This window comes from Papio anubis, chromosome 14 (genome assembly GCF_008728515.1).
Source record: "Papio anubis isolate 15944 chromosome 14, Panubis1.0, whole genome shotgun sequence".
Taxonomy (NCBI): domain Eukaryota; kingdom Metazoa; phylum Chordata; class Mammalia; order Primates; family Cercopithecidae; genus Papio; species Papio anubis.
The window spans coordinates 75,925,101-75,948,449 of record NC_044989.1 but is presented as its reverse complement, the minus strand read 5'-3'; the positions used below and the strand labels follow the sequence as shown (position 1 = coordinate 75,948,449).

At 39.7% G+C, this 23,349-nt stretch overlaps 1 protein-coding gene across 1 annotated transcript in view; it reads left to right on the top strand.

Annotated features, from left to right (window-relative positions):
- The first annotated feature begins 7,993 nt into the window (after positions 1–7,993).
- The window catches only part of EVA1A (eva-1 homolog A, regulator of programmed cell death), a 168,583-nt gene continuing 153,227 nt past the window's right edge, over positions 7,994–23,349 (top strand). Inside the window, exon 1 of the mRNA XM_017947670.3 lies at positions 7,994–8,027. The gene's annotated coding sequence lies outside the window, so the exon portion shown is untranslated. The remainder of the gene's footprint in view (positions 8,028–23,349) is intronic.

Below are 23,349 nucleotides of genomic sequence, written 5' to 3'. Positions count from 1 at the left end.
AACTCCATCTCAAAAAAAAAAAAAAGAAAAGAAAAGAAAAGAAAAAGAAAAAGGAAGAAAAAAAAAGGAAAGAAAAGAAAGAGAAACACACAAAAAAAGAAATTTGGAATTTGTTATCTCAGCAATGGTGACACAGTATAAGGATTGAACACTTAGAGTAATGTGATTATTTAACTACATATTAATCATTCCAGTTGTATTAATGTCCCAAAGCTACCTCAAATTCAGCATATCCATACTGAGTTCATCTTGTTCACCTCCAGACTTCCTTCCCAGTATTGGCTATCTCAGGGAATGACTTCAGCATCCACTCCCTTGCCTAAGCCAAAAATCTCAGTGCCATCCTTGATTCTTCCCTATCTTCCCCTGGATGAAGTTCCAAAAAGGATGCCTGGCACCATCAAATATTTCAGGAATCCATGTACCTTCTCATCCTTTCATCTGTATTACCAATCTAGGTCACCATTTTTTCCCCTCAGGATCCCTGGAGATCCCTGCAACAGCCTTCTCATTAGTCTTCCTTCCTATAGTTACCTCCAGTCCTTGACACAGCAACCAAAAAAGATGGCACAGAAATGAATACCCTGTTCTTGGGTTTCCCCAGTTTAAAGCCTTACTGTTTACTTTTGACAGAAATCAAATGCTCAAAAAAGCAACCAACCTCTGCAGCTTGGCCCCCATACTCCAGCTTGGCATCCTGAAAAACATGAGCTGTTACATCAGCCTGAGGAACAGGGTCATGTTTTGAGCACAGAACTCAAGGTGCTGTGAAGAAAGACAGGGCCTTGTATTTTAATTCTAGGTTCTTTGATTAGAACAAGAATTTATTCTATAAATGACAAGGAATCACACAACCAAAATTTCAGATGAGCAATATTTTGGCTCTTCTACCTGCCCAAAAAAGTAGACTTCAAGCTGTTACGAGTAAAAGGGAGGAGAAGCAAAGATAATCATGACTGGCAGTGGTGAAGATTTTTCTGTATTAACCATGCCCAGAACACTTGGCCTTCCCTCTTGCTAGGATTGGTGCTATGGGCAGGGGCAGAAACATAAAAGACAGACCTTCACAGGAGGACAGCAGGATTTACTAGACATTGCCAAGCCATGCCTGCTGCCCTCCCCGCTTCTACAGTTGAAGGAATAGTTGTGTAGAGTTTTACAAAACTGGAAGAATGAACCTAAAGAATCTTATTTAATTTTCTCCTATATTCTTGCTCACCCAACATCCGTCAGGCCATTCTGACCTTATCTTAATGTGGAGAACAAGCTGGAGTTTAAATTATTCCACCAAACAACTTCATAGAGCAAAACCAAAGAGCACAGAGCTGGCTCAACCATTTTGTGAGCTGATTACAGGAATAGAACTTTAATTATTTACTTCTGTGTTTTACACCCATGGAAAGGAGATCATGAACATCATTATATAATGTTCAGCCAAGGGAAGAAAGTATTCCAGGCAAACTGGCTGCTTCAGGTTATTGTGACATTAGGATCCTTGTCTGTTTTGCTCATTATTACATCCTCTAATAGAATATCTGGCACCCAATAAATATTTCTAAGTAAAATTAGATAGATCACTCTGATTGTACTTTAGAAAACGGGTGAGAAGCAGGAAATTATTGGAATATTCCAAAAGAGAGATGGTGCTAACCTGGAACAGAAAAAAAAAATGGTTCTTAAAGTCATCTTAAAATCATCCCTAATAAGAGCCTTGACTAGCAACATCAGCACAACCAGGGAACATGTTAAAAATACAAATTCTCAGGCCCCACCCCCAGACTTACTGAATTTAAAACTTTGGGCACAGAACCCAGTGATCTGTGCTTTAACAGATCCTCCAGGTGATTCTGATAGTTGTTCCAATTTGGGAACAACTGAGGTAGAGGCCATAGAAATAGAAAGTGTTATTTGTTTTTCTATATCTCCGTCTATTTGTGAGGTAGAGTCAGTAAAAAAAATTTCTGTAATGTACTAGCTGTGAGTCTTTGAGAGAGGTTCCCATCTCTGCTTTTGCTTCTTCATGGGTAATAGGATAGAGGTATACCTACCTCATTGGGTTGGTATAAGGATTAAATTGAGATAATGCATAAAGTTTGGGGATAAATGTATAGATCATAATAAGTTCTTTTTTTCCAACTTCATTGAGACATGATTGAAGATAAAATTTGTATATATTTAAGGTGTACAACATCGTGATTTGATATATGTATGCAATGTGAAATGATTACCACAGTTGAGCTAATTAACATATCCTTCACCTAATTTAAAAAAAAAAAAAAAAAAAAGCTTTTTGTAAAACTTACTTTAAAGATGCCAGCAAGAGAAAACTATAATCTGATTCATGTATTAACACTTCCAAAAAAAGAATCTCCTATACCTAGAAAACCCTAAAGATGCTACCAAAAGACTCCTAGACCTGATAAACAACTTCAGTAAAGTTTCAGGATCCAAAATTAATATGCAAACATCTGTAGTATGTCTATACACCAACAATATTCAAGCTGAGAACCAAATCAAGAATGCAGTCCCATTTACAATAGCCTCCAAAAACATAAAATACCTGGGAATACATCTAACCAAGGAGATGAAATCTCTACAACAAGAACTACAAAACACTGCTGAAATAAATTATAGATACCACAAACAAATGGAAAAACATTCCATGCTCATGGATTGGAAGAATCAATGTCACTAAAATGTCCATACTGCCCAAAGTCATTTACATATTCAACGACATTACTATTAAATTACTGTCAGGAGAAAAAAACAATTCTAAAATTCATATGGAAACAAGAAAGAGTCCAAATAGCCAAAGCAATCCTGAGCAAAAAGAGTAAAGCAGGAGGAATGACATGATCTGACTTTACACTGTACTACAAGGCTACAGTCTCCAAAGCAGTATGGTACTGGTACAAAAAGAAACAAATAGACCAATGGAACACAATAGAGAATCAACAAATAAAGCCACATGCCTACAACCAACTAATCTTCAACAGAGTCTACAAAAATTAGCAGTGGGGAGATGACATCCTATTCAATAAATTGTGCTGGGAAAACTGGCTGACTATATGCTGAAGAATGAAACTAGACTGCTACCTCTCACCACATACAAAAATTAACTCCAAATGGGTTTAAAACTTACATGTACGACCTCAAACTACAAAAATCCTAGAATAAAGCCTAGGGTGTACTCTTCTGGACATTCACCTAGACAGAGAATTTATGATTAAGTCTAAAAAGCAAATGCAGCAAAAAACAAAAATTGACAATTGAGATCTAAATAAAGAGCTTCTGCACAGCAAAATAAACTATCAACAGAGTAAACAGACATCTTACAGAATGGGAGAAAATATTTGTAAACTATGCATCTGAAAAATGTTTAATTCATATTCAGAATCCATAAGAAATTTACATAATTGAACAAGACAAAAATAACACTCTTAAAAAGTGGGGAAAGGACATGAACAGACACGTCTCAAAAGAAGACCTATAAGCAGCCAACAAACATATAAAAAAAAAAAAAGCTCAACATTACAAACCATCAGACAAATCAAAGCCAAATGAGAAACCATTTTCACACCAGTCAGAATGGCCATTATTAAAAAGTAAAAAAAATAACAGATGTTGGCAAGACTGTGAAGAAAAGGAAACATTTACACAGTGTTGGTTAATAAATTAGTTAAGCCCCTGTGGAAAGTAGTCTGGAGATTTAAAATAACTAAAAATGGAATTACCATTTGACCCAGGAATTCCATTACTGGGTATATACCCTAAGGAAAATAAACCATCTACCGGCAGGGCGCAGCGGCTCACGCCTGTAACCCCAGCACTTTGGGAGGCTGAGGCAGGTGGATCACGAGGTCAGGAGATCGAGACCATCCTGGCTAACACAGTGAAACCCCATCTCTACTAAAAATAAAAAAATTAACTGGGCGCGGTGGCGGGTGCCTGTAGTCCCAGCTACTTGGGAGGCTGAGGCAGGAGAATGGCGTGAACCTGGGAGGCAGAGCTTGCAGTGAGCCGAGATTGCGCCACTGCACTCCAGCCTGGATGACAGAGTGAGACTCTATCTCTAAATACATACATACATACAGAAAAAAATAAAAATCATTCTACCAAAAAGCGATATGCACTCATATATTCATTGCAGCATTCTTCACAATAGCAAAGACATGGAATCAAACCAGGTGGCCACCAATGGTGGATCGGATAAAGAAACGTACATATATGCCATAGAATACTACATAGTCATAAAAAGAATGAAATCATGTCCTTTTCAGGTACATAGATGCATCCAGGGGTCATTATCCTCAGTGAATTAACACTGAAACAGAAAACCAAATACTGAATGTTATCACTTCTAAGAGGGAGCTAAATGGGTACTCAGGGACATAAAGACGGGAACAATAGACACTGAGTATTCCAAGAGTGGGGAGGGTGTGAGGGGGATAAGGGCTGAAAAAGTATCTATTGGGTACTATGTTCACTATTTGGGTGATGGGATTAATAGAAGCCCAAACCTCAGCATCACCCAATATATCCATGTAACAAACCCACACATCTAGCCACTGTTTTTTTTTAATTTTTATTTTTTATGTTATTTTATTTTTGTGTGGGGAGACAGAGTATTGCTCCGTTGCCCAGGTTGGAGTGCAGTGGCACGATCTCGGCTCACTGCAGCCTCCACCTCCTGGGTTCAAATGATTCTTGTACCTCAGCCTCCCAAGTAGCTGGGATTACAGATGCACACCACTACACCTGGCTAATTCTTGCATTTTTAGTAGAGGCAAAGTTTCATCTTGTTCCCCAGGCTAGTTTTAAACTTGTAGGTTCAAGTGATTCACCTGCCTAGGCTTCCCAAAGTGTTGGGATTACACTTGTGAGCCGCTGTGCCGAGGAGGGGGAGGAGGAGGAGCAGGAGGAAAGAAAGAAGAAAAAAGAAGGAAGAAGAAGAAATCTCTCATTCCAAAGAAGGGAGAGGAGGAGGAGGGGTGGGGGAGGAAAAAAAGAAAGAAATCTCTCACTCCAAAGAAGGGAGGGAGGGAGTGAGGAAAGGAAGGAGAAGGAAGAGGAGGAGGAGGAAAAAAAAAGAAGAAGGAAGAAGAAGAAATCTCTCATTCCAAAGAGGGATTAGTCATAATGGTAGTCTGGAAAACCAGTTACAACATGAAAAGTTAGCCAGTGCCCAGCCAGAAAAGGAAAGAGCCTTAGACAAGTAATTTGGGGAATTTCCAGGCCCACTGATGAGTCCATCCTGGGGCAGACATAAATGAAGGAAGTTGTAGACAACAGTTGTCAAGTTGTCTGATTCCATGGATAAAATAATCCCTAATAGGAGACTTAGCTTGTTGCCAATAAACACTTGAAACCTGTATTAAACTCCCTTTGTTCCGTGTTCATCAAGCAATCCCTTCCATATTTGACATTAAATTTTGCCTTCAAGGAGAGAAAGTGGTGGTCACAAAGACATAAATATTCTGGTATTCTGGTCAGCATATTATTTTTTGTTCACTTATAAGTTAATAAACTAGCATTTAGTTTTGTCATATCAATTTCATAAGTTTGGTTCATGTAAGTCTGCCCTAAATGATGTATCTATTTCATGCTGTGCTGAAAATCAGGTTCTGGGCTTTCAGAATCAAAAGTCAGACCCAGGGCCATGACAGATTCTCCAAAGTCAATATTATCTGTGAAGCCTTGAAGTATATATTTTGCCTGGATGAAGGGACTTCGTATTGCCTCATAAGCTCACCCCCACTACACATACACTCCTTTATTCACTATCTATAACTATTTAATAAATTGCTTCTAAATTTAGCAGCTTAAAACAACAAACATTTATTGCTGTATGGTTCTGTGGGTGAGAAATCCAGAAGTGGTTTAGTTGAGTGATTTTGACACCAGGTCTTTCACAATGCTGCAATCAAGAGGTTGGCTGGGGCTATAGTCAACTCAAGGCTCAACTAAGGGAAGATCTGCTTGCCAGCTCATTCTGTGACTAGAAGCAGCCTTGCTGGCTATTGGCTGGGGACATTGGTTCCTTGCTGTATGAACCTTTCCATACGGCAGCTCGTAACAGGTACCTGGCTTCCCTCAGAGTGAGCCAACAATGGAACAAGAAGGTGAACAAGACAGAAGTCACAGTCTTTTTGTTACCTAATCTCAGAAGCAACGTGCCATCACTGTTACCATGATTCTGTTCATTAGAAACAAGTCACTAGGTCCGACTCACACTCAAGTGAAATGGACCCCAAAGCCAGAAATACGAGGATGTGGGGATTATTGGAGGCCATCTTACAAACTGCCTGCCACAAAATCATTTTCATATTCAAATGTACGAAAGTATAATATTTTTTCTACAAGCTAGCCAATGTTTCATTGCAATGACTATTAAACAACAATGCCATAACACTTCATATTTGCTAGCCTTTTATATTTTTAAATTACATACGTAATACTAAAATATTCTTAGTATTTGTGAGCTAATTCTCTCCAGCCATCCTCAACTTAGTAAGAAATATTTATTTCCTTTTTTGCTTGGTGAATATCTTGAGCTGACTAGAATTTTTACACAGATTTGGACTTTGAGCCCTAGTCAGAAATGGATGTAGGCCTTGTTTGAAATACAGCCCATTCTTGTGGATAATTCATCACACACTGATGGCAAGTATAGGAGAGAGGGACAATGGGGAAGACCATGATGGTGATGGAAGTAAAATGTGAGAAGAGACAGTCTACGATGGCAAGGGAAGGTAGAGCAGATCTTTCTCAATCACTCTTTCATTCATTCATTTATTCATTTGGTCAGTCAGCCTTCTATTCTTATTTAACAAGTTTTTGTTGTTCACCTACCATGTGCCAGGCGCTGGGCTAGATCCTGGAGTTACAAAGTTGATAATCCTAGTGTCTTCATAATAGGATGCCATAGTGTAAAGGAAAGACTGTCAAACAATGACAACATTACCTGCTAAATAGGGAGAGAGAGGCATAGAGCACAGTGGGAATATGGGGGTCAGGGGAGTGGGAGCTGGTGATATAATCTGATGATCTGATCTGAGTTTGAAAGTATGAATGGGGCTGAGTTCTGCAGGGTTGTAACTAAGTAAATAGCCTGGAAACACAGTCTGTTCCATTGCTTCACAGAGGAGCAAACCTAGAAAAAAAGAACAAGAAAAAATGTTATTGACACAGGAAGGACAAAGTAGGAATAAAAATTTTAAAAAACCAATTTAAAACAGTTACACATGTGTATGAGAATTTATGATGTGAGTAAACTGGCACTTAAAATCAATGTGGAGGCCAGGTGCGCTGGCCCACGCTTGTAATCCTAGCACTTTGGGAGGCTGAGGCCGTTGGGTCACTTGAGGCCAGGAGTTTAAGATCAGTCTGGCCAACATGGTGAAAATTCATCTCCACTAAAAATACAAAAATTGGCTGGGCATGGCGGCACACACCTGTAATCCCAGAACTTTGGGAGGCTGAGGCACAGAATCGCTTGAATTGGGGAGGTAGAGGTTGCAGTGAGCTGAGACCGTGCCACTGTACTCTACCCTGGGTGACAGAGCGAGACTCTGTCTCAAATAATAATAACAATAAATAAAATAAAATAAATGTGGAAAGGATGGAAAAATGATGTTCAGACAATTAGATATCTGGTGGAAAAAAATATGAATTGATCCATACTTCACAATTTTGGAAAATCAGTATCTTATATTTCTATTTACTTGATATGCATAAAGAACTTCTGGAAGAATATCATATATATAAGAATATATATATAAGAATAATATCTTATATATATAAGATTTATATATATATCCCACAAATGAAAGAACTTACCTTCCCTAGGATAGAAAAGGCTTAGAAAAAGAAGAAACAAGGTTGGAGCTAGCACTTTCACTGTATGCATTTTTGTATTGTTTGACTATGAACCTTATAATTATCTATTCTAGAAATTGAATTTTGAAAAATGAAAACTTATGGATGGAATGAAGAAATAACTATGAGAAAAAAACATGCAAGACATTGTAAGTAAAAATAAATTGTAACGCCTTCTTAAATAGAATGAAAAAACCCCAAAGCCATGAAGAGGTTGGTAAGTTTGACCCCATTACCACTGAAATCTTCTAGATGAAAAACAGATTATCATAAACAGATTTAAAACACTAATGATTGCCGAGTGCAGTAGCTCATGCCTGTAAATCCCAGCACTTTGGGAGGCCAAGGTGGGTGGCTCATATGAGATCAGGAGTTTGAGACCAGCCTGACCAACATGGCAAAACCTCATTTCTATCAAAAATACAAAGATTAGCCGAGCACGGTGGCACATGCGTGTAGTCCCAGCTACTCGGGAGGCTGAGTGAGGCAGGAGAATCACTTGAACCTGGGAGGCGGAGGTTTCAGTGAGCCGAGATCGCACCACTGCACTCCAGCCTGGATGACAAAGCAAGACCCTGTCTCAAAAAATAAATTAAATAAATACATAAAACACCAGTGATTAACTTGGAAACATTTCTTTCAAATTGTAGAAGAGATAAATGATTAATATTCAGAAATTACACCATCGACTGGAAAAAATATTGAAAGATTGATGATGTCAAGCGAAGGAAACATAAATTATAACATTTTAACCCAGCTGCTCTACATCTTATTCACAGTAAATATAAACTCACCACAAGCTCTGAAATGTTCTAGGGGATGACAGTCATGCCAGAAGTGTTCATTCAATTGTTCAACAAAATCTTGGGGAAAAAAAACCAGTGTTCATTATAGTGGGAATGACTAACCCAAATGTGGCAATTCAATAATACAAAAAAAATGACAGAATTAATAATTAACTGGATCTATATATCATTTTTATTGATAGTTATGGTGATATAAATTGTGATAAAATAATAAATAACATATATTCTTAATTACACCTATAAATATAAGCAACCAAGGACAAAATCACCCATTTCTGGGAATGATTAAGCCCCTAGTCAAGACATGCACTAGGGCTTAACCTACAAATCTTGGTATTGAAATGCATTTAAAATGTTATTTCATAGTAAAAGGCATTCTCTTTAGAGGTGCAGCCAAGGCCCACCCCACAGAGTCCTGCAGCTTCTATCTGTACAGAGGAAAGGGCTGAGTAATAGTATCAATTCATTGTTGTTTAGATGGAGTTTTTAGACTTCAAATGTTTATTAATCACAACGTTCTATTCCCAATGTCACATTTATTTGTACATCCTCTCCTACGAACTTATCCGGGGAAATATCAATTATATTTCTAGATAATCACTTGTAATTGGCTCTTGGGGTAAACTTTATAAAATTTTACTTAATAAAGTCTACAATTCTTTCTTTTTTTTCATTTCTATTTTATTTTTTTATGATTATACTTTAAGTTCTAGGGTACATGTGCGTAATGTGCAGGTTTGTTACATACGTTTACTTGTGCCATGTTGGTGTGCTGCACCCATCAACTCGTCAGCACCCATCAATTCGTGATTTACATCAGGTATAACTCCCAATGCAATCCCTCCTCTCTCCCCCCTCCCCATAATAGGCCCCGGTGTGTGATGTTCCCCTTCCCGAGTCCAAGTGATCTCATTGTTCAGTTCCCACCTATGAGTGAGAACATGTGGTGTTTGGTTTTCTGTTCTTGCGATGGTTAGCTGAGAATGATGGTTTCCAGCTGCATCCATGTCCCTACAAAGGACACAAACTAATCCTTTTTTATGGCTGCATAGTATTCCATGGTGTATATGTGCCACATTTTCTTAATCCAGTCTGTCACTGATGGACATGTGGATTGATTCCAAGTCTTTGCTTATTGTGAATAGTGCCGCAATGAACATACATGTGCATGTGTCTTTATAGCAGCATGATTTATAATCCTTTGGGTATATACCCAGTAATGGGATGGCTGGGTCATATGGTACTTCTAGTTCTAGATCCTTGAGGAATCGCCATACTGTTTTCCATAATGGTTGAACTAGTTTACAATCCCACCAATGGTGTAAAAGTGTTCCTGTTTCTCCACATCCTCTCCAGCCCCTGTTGTTTCCTGACTTTTGAATGATTGCCATTCTAACTGGTGTGAGATGGTATCTCATTGTGGTTTTGATTTGCATTTCTCTCATGGTCAGTGATGACGAGCATTTTTTCATGTGTCTGTTGGCTGTATGCATGTCTTCTTTTGAGAAATGTCTGTTCATATCCTTTGCCCTCTTTTTGATGGGGTTGTTTGTTTTTTTCTGGTAAATTTGATTGAGTTCCTTGTAGGTTCTGGATATTAGCCCTTTGTCAGATGAGTAGATTGGGAAAATTATCTCCCACTCTGTAGGTGGCCTGCTCGCTCTGATGGTAGTTTCTTTTGATGTGCAGAAGTTCTTTAGTTTAATTAGATCCCGTTTGTCAATTTTGGATTTTGTTGCCATTGCTTTGGGTGTTTTAGACATGAAGTCCTTGCCTATGCCTGTGTCCTGAATGGTATTACCTAGGTTTTCTTCTAGGGTTTTTATGGTATTAGGTCTAACATTTAAGTCTCTAATCCATCTTGAATTAATTTTTGTATAAGGAGTAAGGAAAGGATCCAGTTTCAGCTTTCTACTTATAGCTAGCCAATTTTCCCAGCACCATTTATTAAATAGGGAATCCTTTCCCCATTTCTTGTTTTTGTCAGGTTTGTCAAAGATCAGATGGCTGTAGATGTGTGGTATTGTTTCTAAGGACTCTGTTCTGTTCCATTGGTCTATATGTCTGTTTTGGTACCAGTACCATACTGTTTTGGTTACTGTAGCCTTGTAGTATAGTTTGAAGTCAGGTGGCATGATGCCTCCAGCTTTGTTCTTTTGACTTAGGATTGTCTTGGCAATGCAGGCTCGTTTTTGGTTCCATGTGAACTTTAAAGCAGTTTTTTTCCATTTCTGTGAAGAAAGTCATTGGTAGCTTGATGGGGATGGCATTGAATCTATAAATTACCTTGGGCAGTATGGCCATTTTCATGATATTGATTCTTCCTATCCATGAGCATGGTATGTTCCTCCATTTGTTTGTGTCCTCTTTTCTTTCACTGAGCAGTGGTTTGTAGTTCTCCTTGAAGAGGTCCTTTTCATCCCTTGTAAGTTGGATTCCTAGGTATTTTATTCTTTTGAAGCAATTGTGAATGGAAGTTCATTCATGATTTGGCTCTCTGTTTGTCTGTTACTGGTGTATAAGAATGCTTGTGATTTTTGCACATTAATTTTGTATCCTGAGACTTTGCTGAAGTTGCTTATCAGCCTAAGGAGATTTTGGGCTGAGATGATGGGGTTTTCTAAATATACAATCATGTCATCTGCAAACAGGGACAATTTGACTTCTTCTTTTCCTAACTGAATACCCTTTATTTCTTTCTCTTGCCTGATTGCCCTGGCCAGAACTTCCAACACTATGTTGAATAGGAGTGGTGAGAGAGGGCATTCCTGTCTTGTGCCAGTTTTCAAAGGGAATGCTTCCAGTTTTTGCCCTTTCAGTATGATATTAGCTGTGGGTTTGTCATAAATAGCTCTTATTCTTTTGAGATACGGTCCATCAATACCGAATTTATTGAGAGTTTTTAGCATGAAGGGCTGTTGAATTTTGTCAAAGAACTTTTCTGCATCTATTGACATAATCATGTAGTTTTTGTCTTCGGTTCTTTTTATATGCTGGATTACGTTTATTGATTAGCATATGTTGAACCAGCCTTGCATCCCAGGGATGAAGCCCACTTGATCATGGTGGATAAGCTTTTTGATGTGCTGCCGGATTTGGTTTGCCAGGATTTTATTGAGGATTTTTGCGTCGATGTTCATCAGGGATATTGGTCTAAAATTCTCTTTTTTTGTTGTGTCTCTGCCAGGCTTTCGTATCAGGATGATGTTGGCCTCATAAAATGAGTTAGGGAGGATTCCCTCTTTTTCTATTGATTGGAATAGTTTCAGAAGGAATGGTACCAGCTCCTCCTTGTACCTCTGGTAGATTCAGCTGTGAATCCATCTAGTCCTGGGCTTTTTTTGGTGGGTAGGCTATTAATTATTGCCTCAATTTCAGAGGCTGCTATTGGTGTATTCAGGGATTCAACTTCTTCCTGGTTTAGTCTTGGGAGAGTGTAAGTGTCCAGGAAATTATCCATTTCTTCTAGATTTTCTAGTTTATTTGTGTAGAGGTGTTTATAGTATTCTCTGATGGTAGTTTGTATTTCTCTGGGGTCGGTGGTGATACCCCCTTTATCATTTTTTATTGTGTCTATTTGATTCTTCTCTCTTTTCTTCTTTATTAGTCTTGCTAGTGGTCTATCAGTTTTGTTGATCTTTTCAAAAAACCAACTCCTGGATTCATTGATTTTTTGGAGGTTTTTTTGTGTCTCTATCTCCTTCAGTTCTGCTCTGATCTTAGTTATTTCTTGCCTTCTGCTAGCTTTTGAATGTATTTGCTCTTGCTTCTCTGGTTCTTCTCATTGTGATGTTAGAGTGTCAGTTTTAGACCTTTCCAGCTTTCCCTTGTGGGCATTTAGTGCTATAAATTTCCCTCTACACACTGCTTTAAATGTGTCCCAGAGATTCTGGTATGTTATCTTTGTTCTCATTGGTTTCAAAGAACATCTTTATTTCTGCCTTCATTTCGTTATGTAGCCAGTAGTCATTCAGGAGCAGATTGTTCAGTTTCCATGTCGTTGAGCGGTTTTGATTGAGTTTCTTAGTCCTGAGTTCTAGTTTGATTGCACTGTGGTCGGAGAGACAGTTTGTTATAATTTCTTTTCTTGTACATTTGCTGAGGAGTGCTGTACTTCCAATTATGTGGTCAATTTTGCAATAAGTGTGGTGTGGTGCTGAGAAGAATGTATATTCTGTTGATTTTGGATGGAGAGTTCTATAGATGTCTATTAAGTCCGCTTAGTGCAGAGATGAGTTCAATTCCTGGATATCCTTGTTAACTTTCTGTCTCGTTGATCAGTCTAATCTTGACAGTGAGATGTTGAAGTCTCCCATTATTATTGTATGGGAGTCTAAGTCTCTTTGTAAGTCTCTAAGGACTTGCTTTATGAATCTGGGTGCTCCTGTATTGGGCGCATATATATTTAGGGTAGTTAGCTCTTCCTGTTGAATTGATCCCTTTACCATTATATAATGGCCTTGTCTCTTTTGATCTTTGATGGTTTAAAGTCTGTTTTATCAGAGACTAGGATTGCAACCCCTGCTTTTTTTTATTCTCCATTTGCTTGGTAGATCTTCCTCCATCCCTTTATTTTGAGCCTATGTGTGTCTCTGCATGTGAGATGGGTCTCCTGAATGCAGCACACTGATGGGTCTTGACTCTTTATCCAATTTGCCAGTCTGTGTCTCTTAATTGGACCATTTAGTGCATTAACATTTAAGGTTAATATTGTAGTGTTTGAATTTGATCCTGTCATTATGATATTAACTGGTTATTTTGCTCATTAGATGCAGTTTCTTCCTAGCATTGATGGTCTTTACATTTTGGCATGTTTTTGCAATGGCTGGCACCAGTTGTTCCTTTCCATGTTTAGTGCTTCCTTCATGATCTCTTGTAAGGCAGGCCTGGTGGTGACAAAATCTCTAAGCATTTGCTTTTCTGTAAAGGATTTTATTTCTCCTTCACTGATGAAGCTTAGTTTGGCTGGATATGAAATTCTGGGTTAAAAATTCTTTTCTTTTAGAATGTTGAATATTGGCCCCCACTCTCTTCTGGCTTGTAGAGTTTCTGCCGAGAGATCTGCTGTTAGTCTGATGGGCTTTCCTTTGTGGGTAACCCGACCTTTCTCTCTGGCTGCCCTTAACCTTTTTTCCTTCGTTTCAACTTTGGTGAATGTGACAATTATGTGTCTTGGAGTTGCTCTTCTCGAGGAGTATCTTTGTGGCGTTCTCTGTATTTCCTGAATTTGAATGTTGGCCTGCCTTACTAGGTTCGGGAAGTTCTCCTGGATGATATCCTGCAGAGTGTTTTCCAACTTGGTTCCATTTTTCCCCTCACTTTCAGGTACCCCAATCAGACATAGATTTGGTCTTTTCACATAATCCCATACTTCTTGAAGGCTTTGTTCATTTCTTTTTCCTCTTTTTTCTTTAGACTTCTCTTCTGGCTTCATTTCATTCATTTGATCCTCAATCGCTGATACTCTTTCTTCCAGGTGATCCACTTGGTTACTGAAGCTTGTGCATTTGTCACGTATTTCTCGTGTCATGGTTTTTATCTCTGTCAGTTCGTTTATGGCCTTCTCTGCATTGATTATTCTAGTTATCCATTCTTCCATTCTTTTTTCAAAATTTTTCATTTCTTTGCGCTGGGTACGTATTCTTCCTCTAGCTCTTAAAAGTTTGATGGACTGAAGCCTTTTTCTCTCATCTCATCAAAGTCATTCTCCGTCCAGGTTTGATCCGTTGCTGGTGATGAGCTGCGTTTCTTTGGAGGGGGAGATGCACTCTTATTTTTTGAATTTCCAGCTTTTCTGCCCTGCTTTTTCCCCATCTTTGTGGTTTTATCTGCCTTTGGTCTTTTATGATGGTGATGTACTGATGGGGTTTTGGTGTGGGTGTCCTTCCTGTTTGTTAGTTTTTCTTCTAACAGTCATGACCCTCAGCTGTAGGTCTGTTGGAGATTGCTTGAGTTCCACTCCAGACCCTGTTTGCCTGGATATCAGCAGCAGAGGCTGCAGAAGATAGAATATTGCTGAACAGCGAGTGTACCTGTCTGATTCTTGCTTTGGAATCTTCGTCTCAGGGGTGTACCCCACCATGTGAGGTGTGGGGTGTCGGTCTGCACCTAGTAGGGGATGTCTCCCAGTTAGGCTACTCAGGGGTCAGGGACCCACTGGAGCAGGCAGTCTGTCCGTTCTCAGATCTCAACCTCCATGTTGGGAGATCCACTGCTCTCTTCAAAGCTGTCAGACAGGGTCGTTTGTGTCTGTAGAGGTTTTGGCTGCTTTTTTTCTTGTTTAGCTGTGTCCTGTCCCCAGAGGTGGAGTCTACAGACACAGGCAGGCCTCCGTGAGCTGCTGTGGGTTCCACCCAGTTGGAGCTTCCCAGTGGCTTTGTTTACCTACTTAGGCCTCAGCAATGGCGGGTGGCCATCCCCCAGCCTTGCTGCTGCCTTGCAGTTAGATCGCAGACTGCTGTGCTAGCAATGAGGGAGGCTCTGCTGGCATGGGACCCTCCTGGCCAGGTGTGGGATATAATGTCGTGGTGTGCCGTTTGCTAAGACCCTAGGTAAAGTGCAGTATTGGAGTGGGAGTTACTCAATTTTCCAGGTGTTGTGTGTCTCGGTTCCCCTGACTAGGAAAAGGGATTCCCTTCCCCCTTGCGCTTCCCAGGTGAGGCTATGCTGGTCTCTCTGGCTGGTCAGGCTGCAGCAGCTGACCAGCACTGATTGTCCGGCACTCTCTAGTGAGATGAACCCGGTACCTCAGTTGAAAATGCAGAAATCACTCGTCTTCTGTGTCGCTTGCGCTGGGAGCTGGAGACTGGAGCTGTTCCTATTCCACAATTCTTTCTTTCTTTTCCTTCCTTCCTTTCTTCCTTCCTTCTTTCCTTCTTTCCTTCTTTCCTTCTTTCCTTCCCTCCCTCCCTCCCTCCCTCCCTCTTCCTTCCTTCCTTCCTTCCTTCCTTCCTCCTCTTCCTTCCTCTTTTCTGAAATGCAGTTCCACTGGATGCCAGGCTGGCATGATCCCCAGCCTCATTGCACTCCACCTCCTGTCTCAAACTATTCTCCCGCCTTCAGCCCTGCTGACCACAGGCATGTGCCAAAGTCTACCTTTTCTTAACAACCTCTTCCACTGTTCGCTGGTTTTCTTAGCGGGTCTGCGACAATATTTTTCCAAAATAGTGACTGCAAACCAACCCTTAGTGAAATGCATTCAAAAATGCCAACGGAGGATCCATCAATTATGCCTACACTTTTAGAGAGAGAGAGAATGTAAGCTTACCAGTTACCACCTATAATGGTCATATACAAAGAAACTGTTGAGTTTCTTTCTTTTCTTATTTCATTAGTGGGTTTTCCAGTAAAGTCGTTTTGGGCTTCTCCTCCACCAATCTGCTGGCATCCCTCTGCACCTAGAGAAAATCATACATCAGCAATGGCTCTCCATGGCCAACGCTCTCTCCACCTCCGTAGCTCATCTCTCCCTTCTTAACCTGCTCACCACACTCTGACTACCCCGGCTTGCAATGGTGTTGTGGTGCAGAGTTTCTTCTGCCTGGATCACTCTGCTTTTCCTCTATGCTGCCTTCTGGGTCTCAGCATAAAGTCACCTTATACAACAGCCTTCTGTGGTACCCTGAATTAGAGTCACCCTCCTTCTACTTTCTCATGGCATCCTGGGCTTTTTCTTTCTGTTCTTTGTCACAATGTGGTGATAATTTTATAATTATCTTTCTACAAAGGGGTTGTAAGTTTGTGAAGTGCAGAAATTGACATTTTTTCAGTTGCTACTATGTCCCAGCTCCCAGCACGAAAAAGTGTCTCAGGAAACTCCTGCAGGCTGAAGGAATTGAATGAAGAAGACTTTCAGCCCCTGAGCAGCCTCCAGGTGGGATGAGTTGTGGTCTCCGCCCATATGACCATAGGACCGCAGGGCCCATATATAACAACAGGGCCCCTGAAATAACAGCAAATCCATTCCGATTGGTGGCTTGATGGGAGAAGACAGGAAAGTCTTTGCTTGCTCTCAGGGGCAATTCTCACTGGGTTCAGAGAGACTGGATGACCCTTCAATGAGAGCTCTGGGCATGTATATGGGGAGGAAGCTGGAACAAGAGCCTGAAGTGAGCCTCACAATCCCAAATCAGGCAATGGGGCCCAGAATGCAAGAGGAGCTTCCAGCGCCTCACCAGAGAGGTCTTACACATGCTGCCTGAACATCAGCTGTTGATTTTGCCAATATTGATAGTTACTGGTGATGTCTCCAAATCAACTATCATGAGTAACAAAGCATAGACGGGGTGGTGAGACTAAGCGTGTTTTCTGCTTTTTCAATTTTTCTGTCTACATTTTCTGTAATAAGTACATTTTGGTTTTACAATGAAAAGCAATACACTGTTTTAAAAACATAGCTGAGTGTGGTGGCTCACACCTGTAATCCCAGCACTTTGAGAGGCTGAGGCAGGCAGATCACAAGGTCAGGAGTTCGAGACCAGCCTGACCAACATGGTGAAACCCTGTCTCTACTAAAAATACAAAAATTAGCTGGGCATGGTGGCACGCCTGTAATCCCAGCTACTTAGGAGGCTGAGGCAGGAGAATCACTTGAACCTAGGAGGCAGAGGTGGCGGTGAGCCGAGATTGTGCCACTGCATGCTAGTCTGGGTGACAGAGCGAGACTCCATCTCAAAAAAATAAATGAATAAAATAAATTTTAAAAAATAAAAACACAAATGCACTGACTATGATAGCTCTTAGTTCCTTTGCAAAATGACTAAAAGGATGCATTGATCTCATATTAAGCAGATACCTACAATGACAGAAAATGGTGAGACTAACTCACAGGAAACAGTTACAGCAATCAACTTATAATGGGTAGGAGATAATGTAAAATATTTGACAATGATTTTCCTCCACGAGACTGGAAGAAAAAAAAATTGTTTCTCAGTTGTGTGGAAAACATTGCACCCTCAGGGCTCTGGAAGGCAGAGTTCCACAACATGTGTGGTTAGGCTGTCCTCTGGTGGCCACAGCACCACACAGCAATGCTGGACAGTCTAGGTCCCCTCTAGCTTTTCTCTTTCTTCCCTTTCTGAAAAGTCTCTCTCTCTCCTTTCCTTTAAAAATTAGGACATCATAGTATATATTTGAGGATACATGTGATATTTTGATACATTTATACAACGTGTAATGATCAGATCAGGGTAGTTGGGATATCTGTCACCTCAAACATTTATCTTTATGTTGGGAACATTACAATTCTCTTCTAGCTATATTGAAATATGTAATAAATTATTGTTAACTGTAGTTTCTCTACTGTACTATTGAATACCATAACTTATCCCTTCTATATAACTGTACTTTTATACCCCTCAACCCCCTTATCTATGTCCCCCCCCCCCCCCCTCAACCCCCCCCCCCCCCCCCCCCCCAGCCTCTGGTAACCACCAGTCTATGCACTACCTCGATGAGACCCACCTTTTTAGCTCCCACATATGAATGATAATACACGATATTTGTAGTTCTCTGCCTGGATTATTTTACTTAATTAACCTCCAGTTCTAGTAGTGTTTCTGCAAATGAGAGAATTTTATTCTTTTTCATGACTGAATAGAGTTCCATTGTGTATGTATATCACATTTCCTTTAACCATTCATCCATTGATGGCCACTTAAGCTTATTCTATATCTTGATTATTGTGAACAGTGGTGCAATAAACATGGGAGTGCAGATATCTCTTTGATGTATTGATCTTTTTTATTATACTTTAAGTTCTAGGGTATGTGTGCACAACATGCAGGTTTCTTACATATGTATACTTGTGCCATGTTGGTGTGCTGCACCCATTAACTCATCATTTACATTTGGTATTTCTCCTAATGTTATCCCTCCCACCTCCTGCCACCCCATGACAGGTCCCAGTGTGTGATATTCCCCACCCTGTGTCCAAGGGTTCTAATTATTCAATTCCCACCTATAAGTGAGAACATGCGGTGTTTGGTTTTCTGTCCTTGGGATCGTTTGCTCAGAATGATGGTTTCAGGCTTCATCCGTGTCCCTACAAAGGACACGAACTCATCCTTTTTTATGGCTGCATAGTATTCCATAGTATATATGTGCCACATTTTCTTAATCCAGTCTATCATTAACAGACATTTGGGTTGGTCTTTGCTATTGTGAATAGTGCCGCAATAAACATACATGTGCATGTGTCTTTATAGCAGCATGATTTATAATCCTTTGGGTATATACCCAGTAATGGAATGGCTGGGTCAAATGGTATTTCTAGTTCTAGATCCTTGAGGAATTGCCACACTGTCTTCCACAATGGTTGAACTAGTTTACAATCCCACCAACAGTGTAAAAGTGTTCCTATTTCTCCACAGCCTCTCCAGCACCTGTTGTTTCCTGACTTTTTAATGATTGCCATTCTAACTGGTGTGAGATGGTATCTCATTGTGGTTTTGATTTGCATTTCTCTGATGGCCAGTGATGATGAGCATTTTTTCATGTGTCTGTTTGCTGCATAAATGTCTTCTTTTGAGAAGTGTCTGTTTATATCTTTTGCCCACTTTTTGATGGGGTTGTTTGTTTTTTTTCTTGTAAATTTGTTTAAGTTCTTTGTAGGTTCTGGATATTAGCCCTTTGTCAGATGGGTAGATTGTAAAAATTTTCTCCCATTCTGTAGGTTACCTGTTCACTCTGATGGTAGTTTCTTTTGCTGTGCAGAAGCTCTTTAGTTTAATTAGATCCCATTTGTCAATTTTGGCTTTTGTTGCCATTGCTTTTGGTGTTTTAGTCATGAAGTCCTTGCCCATGCCCATGTCCTGAGTGGAATTGCCTAGGTTTTCTTCTAGGGTTTTTATGGTTTTAGGTCTAACATTTAAGTCTTTAATCCATCTTGAATTAATTTTTCTGTAAGGTGTAAGGAAGGGATCCAGTTTCAGCTTTCTACTTATGGCTAGCCAGTTTTCCCAGCACCATTTATTAAATAGGGAATCCTTTCCCCATTTCTTGTTTTTGTCAGGTTTGTCAAAGATCAGATGGCTGTAGATGTGTGGTATTAATTCTGAGGACTCTACACTGTTCTGTTGGTCTATATCTCTGTTTTGGTACCAGTACCATGCTGTTTTGGTTACTGTAGCCTTGTAGTATAGTTTGAAGTCAGGTAGCGTGATGCCTCCAGCTTTGTTCTTTTTGCTTAGGATTGTCTTGGCAATGTGGGTTCTTTTTTGGTTCCATATGAACTTTAAAGCAGTTTTTTTCCAATTCTGTGAAGAAAGTCATTGGTAGCTTGATGGGGATGGCATTGAATCTATAAATTACCTTGGGCAGTATGGCCATTTTCACAATATTGATTCTTCCTACCCACGAGGATGGGATGTTCTTCCATTTGTTTGTGTCCTCTTTTATTTCACTGAGCAGTGCTTTGTAGATATACTTGAAGAGGTCCTTCGCATCCCTTGTAAGTTGGATTCCTAGGTATTTTACTCTCTTTGAAGCATTTGTGAATTGGGGTTCACTCATGATTTGGCTCTCTGTTTGTCTGTTATTAGTGTACAAGAATGCTTGTGATTTTTGCACATTAATTTTGTATCCTGAGACTTTGCTGAAGTTGCTTATCAGCTTAAGGAGATTTTGGGCTGAGATGATGGGGTTTTCTAAATATACAATCATGTCATTTGCAACCAGGGACAATTTGACTTCCTCTTTTCCTAATTGAATACCCTTTATTTCTTTCTCCTGCCTGATTGCCCTGGCCAGAACTTCCAACACTATGTTGAATAGGAGTGGTGAGAGAGGGCATCCCTGTCTTGTGCCAGTTTTCAAAGGGAATGCTTCCAGTTTTTGCCCATTCAGTATGATACTGGCTGTGGGTTTGTCTTAAATAGCTCTTATTATTTTGAGATACGTCCCATCAATACCTAGTTTATTGAGAGTTTTTAGCATGAAGAGCTGTTGAGTTCTGTTGAAGGGCTTTTCTGCATCTATTTAGATAATGATGTGGTTTTTGTCTTTGGTTCTGTTTGTATGATGGATTATGTTTATTGATTTGCATATGTTGAACCAGCCTTTCATCCCAGGGATGAAGCCAACGTGATCGTGGTGGATCAGGTTTTTGATGTGCCGCTGGATTTGGTTTGCCAATATTTTACTGAGGATTTTTGCATCGATATTCATCAGAGATATTGTTCTAAAATTCTCTTTTTTTGTTATGTCTCTGCCAGGCTTTGGTATCAGGATGATGCTGGCATTGTAAAATGAGTTAGGGAGGGTTCCCTCTTTTTCTATTGATTGGAATAGTTTCAGAAGGGATGGTACCAGCTCGTCTTTGTACCTCTGGTAGAATTCAGCTGTGAATCCGTCTGGTCCTGGACTTTTTATTGGTTGGTAGACTATTAATTATTGCCTCAATTTCAGAGCCTTTTATTGATCTATTCAGGGATTCAACTTCTTCCTGGTTTAGTCTTGGGAGGATGTATGTGTATAGGAATTTATCCGTTTCTTCTAGATTTTCTATTTTATTTGCATAGAGATGTTTATAGTATTCTCTGATGGTAGTTTGTATTTCTCTGGGGTCGGTGGTGATATCCCCTTTATCATTTTTTATTGTGTCTATTTGATTCATTGCTCTTTTTTTCTTTATTAGTTTTGCTAGTGGTCTATCAATTTTGTTGATCTTTTCAAAAAAACAGCTCCTGGATTCATTGATTTTTTGAAGGGCTTTTGCATCTCTATCTCCTTCAGTTCTGCTCTGATCTCAGTTATTTCTTGCCTTCTGCTAGCTTTTGAATGTGTTTGCTCTTGCTTCTCTAGTTCTTTTAGGTGTAATGTTAGGGTGTCGATTTTAGATCTTTCCTGCTTTCTCGTGTAGGTATTTAGTGTTATAACTTTCCTTCTACACACTGACTGCTTTAAATGTGTCCCAGAGATTCTGGTATATTGTGTCTTTAAATTCTCATTGGTTTCAAAGAACATCTTTATTTCTGCCTTCATTTTATTATGTATCCAGTAGTCCTTCAGGAGCAGGTTGTTCAGTTTCCATGTAGTTGTGTGGTTTTGAGTGAGTTTCTTAATCCTGAGTTCTTATTTGATTGCACCGTGGTCTGAGAGACAGTTTGTTATAGTTTCTGTTCTTTTACATTTGCTGAGGAGTGCTTTACTTCCAACTATGTGGTCAATTTTGGAATCAGTGCAATGTGGTGCTGAGAATAATGTATATTCTGTTGATTTGGAGTGGAGAGTTCTGTAGATATCTGTTAGGTCTGCTTGGTCCAGAGCTGACTTCAAGTCCTGGATATCCTTGTTAACTTTCTGTCTCATTGATCTAATGTTGACAGTGGGATGTTGAAGTCTCATTATTATTGTGTGGGAGTCTAAGTCTCTTTGTAGATCTCTAAGAACTTGCTTTATGAATCTGGGTGCTCCTGTATTGGGTGCACATATATTTAGGATAGTCAACTCTTCTTGTTGAATTGATCCCTTTGCCTTTATGTAATGGCCTTCTTTGTCTCTTTTGATCTTTGATGGTTTAAAGTCTGTTTTATCAGAGACTAGGATTGCAATGCCTGCTTTTTCTTTTTGTTTTCCCTTTGCTTGGTAGATCTTCCTCCATCCCTTTATTTTGAGCCTATGTGTGTCTCTGCACGTAAGATGGGTCGCTGAATTCAGCAAACTGATGGATCTTGACTCTTTATCCAATTTGCCAGTCTGTGTCTTTTGATTGAGACATTTAGCCCATTTACATTTAAGGTTAATATGTTATTTTTGTGTATTTGATCCTGTCATTATGATGTTAGCTGGTTATTTTGCTCATTAGTTGGTGCCATTTCTTCCTAGCATCGATGGTCTTTACAACTTGACATCATTTTGCAGTGGCTGGTACCGTTTGTTCCTTTCCATGTTTAGTGCTTCCTTCAAGAGCTCTTGTAAGGCAGGCCTGGTGGTGAAAAAATCTCTCAGCATTTGCTTGTCTGTAAAGGATTTTATTTCTCTTTCACTTGTGAAGCTTAGTTTGGCTGGATATGAAATTCTGGGTTAAAAATTCTTTTCTTTTAGAATGTTGAATATTGGCCCCCACTCTCTTCTGGCTTGTAGAGTTTCTGCCAAGAGATCTGCTGTTAGTCTGATGGGCTTCCCTTTGTGGGTAACCTGACCTTTCTCTCTGGCTGCCCTTAACCTTTTTTCCTTCATTTCAACTTTGGAGAATTTGACAATTATGTGTCTTGGAGTTGCTCTTCTCGAGGAGTATCTTTGTGGCATTCTCTGTATTTCCTGAATTTGAATGTTGGCATGCCTTGCTCTGTCAGGGAAGTTCTCCTGGATAATATCCTGAAGAGTGTTTTTCAACTTGGTTCCATTTTCACTGTCACTTTCAGGTACACCAGTCAGACATAGATTTGGTCTCTTCACATAGTCCCATATTTCGTGGAGGCTTTGTTCATTTCCTTTTACTCTTTTTTTCTCTAAACTTCTCTTCTCACTTCATTTCATTCATTTGATCTTCAATCACTGATACCCTTTCTTCCACTTGATTGAATCGGCTACTGAAGCTTGCGCATGCATCACGTAGTTCTCATGCCATAGTTTTCAGCTCCATCAGGTCATTTAAGGTGTTCTCTATGCTGTTTATTCTAGTTATCCATTTGTCTAATCTTTTTTCAAGGTTCTTAGGTTCTTT